This window comes from Lipotes vexillifer, unplaced genomic scaffold (genome assembly GCF_000442215.2).
Source record: "Lipotes vexillifer unplaced genomic scaffold, Lipotes_vexillifer_v1.1 scaffold417, whole genome shotgun sequence".
In the NCBI taxonomy this organism is placed as follows: domain Eukaryota; kingdom Metazoa; phylum Chordata; class Mammalia; order Artiodactyla; family Lipotidae; genus Lipotes; species Lipotes vexillifer.
This window is the reverse complement of record NW_006791294.1, coordinates 751,827-756,612: the sequence shown is the minus strand read 5'-3', so window position 1 is coordinate 756,612 and position 4,786 is coordinate 751,827.

Genomic DNA, 4,786 nt, shown 5'->3' with positions numbered 1-4,786 from the left:
ACCCCCAACCTGCCTTGAAGCTCTGCTAAACGCAGATTCATTGTAAAAGTCTCAGCCACAGAAAAGAGGCAGAAAACCAACGACAGACATGGCCACCAACCAACCAAAAGCCAATCAAACAGGAAAATCAGCAGAAATATTTGAGGGGCTGGGTCTAACCCAAACAGGCTTTACCATTTGTTTCCCACAATGCAGTTTGACAGCCTCAGACATCATGATTTTAGACCACCGTTGTGTTGAAATGATCGATTATGCAGGTGTTCTATTGCAATTAAGTCTTATATATTTTTATGATTTACTTCCATTCACTAGAGTTGAGGCTGTCTAAGCCCCCAAAGCAAAGGATCGTTTTAGATATTTATAATTTCTGTAAATGTCTCCTTTGAGAATATTGTGAAACCCTAGATGTATAGAATTGTTTCAAACCTGCTTGTTTACTTCAGCTGGGGAATTTTCTTCATGATTAAAGGATTCAGTTTTTTCAAGGCTTATGACTGAACTTAACTGCGATTTCTGTGTTCCAGCTATTAAAGCAGAAAATGCAACTGTGCAAACAACTAAAACCCAGCCAGGCATTTGTGGTGGTATTAGAATATCTTGTAGCCACCAGTAACTACTTAAATGAGAAGCTGGGAAAGAGAACACCAAAGCATCTTGATCATCATCCCTTTGCAGAGTGAGGTGAAATTTCCTTCCTTTGCACTGGGCAGCTGTGGGGTCTCCCAGCACCCACCATCCTGTCGGGCACTAGCTTGGCCTCCGTTTCTGACAGAGAAGCTGTTAGAGGGAGGGTTCTGCTTTCGGAAGCTGGCAAATGATGTCCTGTTACAGGGGAAGGGGAGACAGACTCTGAGACTTGCTCCTGGAGCCTTGCAGTAGCTTGGTGCTGCTTCTTGTTTCTGCTGCTGCCGTTCCTCCTCCATCCTTTCCTATCTGCAGTAAATGCTAAACTCTATGATAGTAGCAAATCATATAATGGAATATATAATCCATTATTAATTCACACAAAATCCGTGATAAATATACACAGGCTTTAGAATATAAAAATGCAAACACGGACTTCCAGATAAAAATGTTTTTTTCTTTCGTTTTTTTTTTTTTTTTTTGCAGTACATGGGCCTCTCACCGTTGCAGAGCACAGGCTCTGGACGTGCAAGCCCAGCGGCCATGGCTCACGGGCCAGCTGCTCCGTGGCACGCGGGATCCTCCCGGCACCGGGCACAAACCCGCGTCCCCTGCATCGGCAGGCGGACTCCCACCCACTGCGCCACCGGGGAGGCCCCTCTTCCCTTTTCTTGATCCTCGCTCCCTTCGCATTGTCTCCCCATCTCCTTCCTCTCCTCCAGCTTCCATTCATTCCATACATATTTATTAAGCCCCTACTACGTGCTGGGCACTCTTTAAGCCCTGGGGATGCAGTTAGTGACTAAGAGTCTGCCCTTGTGAAGGTGACAGTGGAGTCAGGGATTCAGATAACAAGCAAACAATATATGGCAGAATGTTAGGTACTGTGAAGAGTGAAGAGGTTACTGAAAAAGCATGATAAAGGGATGGAGTGATGGGTCGCTCTTTTCTGTTGGTGCTTGGAGAAGGCACCTCTCATGAGGAGAAATTTGCGTATTGTAGGATGTATAGTGGCATCCCTAGTCTCTACGTATGAGAAAGCAGTTGTGACAATCAAAAATGTCTCCAAACATTGTCACATGTTCCCTGGAGAGAAGAACCCCTCTGGGTTGAGAATCACTGGTTCGAGGCTTAGCTGCAGATTGTGGGGACATTCCCTCAGTCATTCCCTCCACCCCGCCTCCGCCAGGGAGCCAAATTAGGTGTCAGCCCATTGTGATCATGAAGAATCCCACCTTTGTGAGGGGGGGCTAAAAGCAGCGTGCATTGAATTCAGGTATGTGCTTTTGATAGAGAAAAAAGGGTGGGTGTAACTCCATCCCTGGTCTTTGCCGCTCCCTGCCATGGCTATACTGTTGTGTTAAAAAATGTCAAACATCCAGTATGGTTTAGAGAGAGAGGGCATCCTTAAATTTGGAATACCCCAAACTAGGACCTTCTCAGACCAATGGAAATCATAGCACATAGTTAGATACTGCAGTTGCCTATAAAGGCAGACAGAGATAGACCTACACACAGACTTCCATGTGGATGAAATAAATTGCATTAGTGGCATGGAGTTGCTTCTAACGTATGTAATTTATTAATCCTTAATTAATTTCCCTACCAGCTTATCTTGCACATGGCGGTTGGTTTCTCTGCCCTCCGTCTCTTGGAAGCACAGGCTTTCTCTTTCCCATCAGGATTTACAGCAGAAAATGTTGGCTCACTGCTCTCTGCATGGCCTGTGCCTTCCCCAGCTCAGCAGTCATGGAATGTGATCCCCTGATCCTCATGGAAGCACTGAATACAGATCCTCTAAGCTGCCTTGAACCTTTAAGGGTAATACCAAATTATACCTCGTCTGTAAATAGGAGATGAGGGTTTTTTTTCCGCCTTCCCTTCAGTTTCTTTCCACACACTTTAATATACGAGTGAGTGATTTATAACACTAGTGACAAAGCTGCTACACAGCTTGAAATTTTTTATAACGGCTGTAATACCACATCTATCATAATGAAAAATGTCTGTGAAATCATTTTCTGCCAAAGAACATCTTCCCAGATTCTATTAAGAACGTGCTATCTACATGAACACCACATATTCCTGAAATACGGGGAGCTGGGCCGGAGTGTAGCCCTTGGAGGGACTGAAATCCCGATCAGTTGCAATCAATTAGGATGTGGTTGGTGAGGATATCCAGAGGAGAAAATTAGGTGGGTAGCAGGGATGGTGAGAAAATGTATTCTTCTGTTAAAAAAAACTTATTTCATCAGAATATTACCAAGTTTGACAGTTGGATGGATTCAGATCCTATTGTGCTTTCTGTTCTTGTCACATTCACCTAGGAGCTATCAACCTCCTGCTGTTCCCTATTTTTAAAAGAATATAATAGTCCCACCTGCCTGTTATCACTGTATTCTATGTGTAGTTATCTCTGCTTCGAGGAAAGGGGAGAAGTTTCACCTTGATTTGCACCCTTGTTCAACAGAATCTTTTGCACCAGCCAGAGTTGGCTCTGTTTCCTCAGTTAGAAGCTGCTTTCCAAGTGTTAGACACTAGAAACCATTATCCCTGGAGAAAGTTACCATAAGGTTTTTTTTTTTGTTTTTTTTTTTTTGATTACTTAGTTCTGATTTGGGGCAAATGGGATCATGACATTTTTCATAATTGTGTGCATCTTAGCTATGAAATTTTGGAAGTTCTCGCTGTTTCTAACAGATTCAGATTTTTTTTTTTGGTCTGGATATTTGGAGACATGTATCTCCCTCTCTGTCTATCCCCAATCCTATGCCTGTGTGTGTTAAGAGTTATCCCTGAGTGTCATTAATTAGAGAAGTTTTTGGAACTCAAAGTCAGTATTGAGAGGGAGAGTGAGCATGTATTAGTCCCTAGTAAGTGTCAGGGATGCACCATTTTGATCTCATTTATACCTCATTACAACGCTGGGAGGTCTTACCATCCCCATTCAACAATGGATAAAATTGGGGTTCAGTGAAATTAAACTTGTCACTTAGCTGGAAATTAAATTTAGGTCTGTCTGGCTTCATGCTCAGTGGTCTTTCTATTTACCAGCCCTGTTAGGGTTACATTTTGGGATAGGGGTCCTATAATCAGTCTGTTCACCTCTTTGGTTGTGGTTACAATTCTCTTGACCACTCTCTGGGGCTGGACAGTCTGCTCCCTTGTTTACCCCTTTTTTTTTTTTTGCATTTTTGAGTGTTTTATTTATATCAAACTGGATACAATGTGTGTATTTCTCAGGTCTGCTCCCTTGTTTACCCCTTTTTTTTTTTTTTGCATTTTTGAGTGTTTTATTTATATCAAACTGGATACAATGTGTGTATTTCTCAGGCAGAAAAGACATGTCCAGGTAGAAATGTACCTTTCAACCATTCATGGGTACACAAGTACACTGGGGTGATTGTAAAAGTGCAGATTCTGACTCAGTAGTTCTGGTGGCTCTGAATTCCATTTTTTTAAACATCTTTATTGGAGTATAATTGCTTTACAATGGTGTGTTACTTTCTGTTTTATAACAAAGTGAATCAGTTATACATATACATATGTCCCCATATCTCTTCCCTCTTGCATCTCCCTCCCTCCCACCCTCCCTATACCACCCCTCTAGGTAGTCACAAAGCACCAAGCTGATGATGCGGCTGCTTCCCACTAGATATCTGTTTCACATTTGGTAGTGTATATATGTCCATGCCACTCTCTCACTTTGTCCCAGCTTACCCCTCTCCCCGTGTCCTCAAGTCCATTCTCTAGTAGGTCTGCGTCTTTATTCCCGTCTTGCCCCTAGGCTCTTCATGAGCAGTTTTTTTTTGTTTTTTAGATTCCATATATATGTGTTAGCATACGGTATTTGTTTTTCTCTTTCTGACTTACTTCACTCTGTATGACAGACTGACTCTAGGTCCATCCACCTCACTACAAATAACTCAATTTCGTTTCTTTTTATGGCTGAGTAATATTCCATTGTATATATGTGCCATATCTTCTTTATCCATTCATCTGTTGATGGACATTTAGGTTGCTTCCATGTCCTGGCTATTGTAAATAGAGCTGCAATGAACATTTTGGTACATGACTCTTTTTGAATTATGGTTTTCTCAGGGTATATGCCCAGTATTGGGATTGCTGGGTCGTATGGTAGTTCTATTTTTAGTTTTTTTTT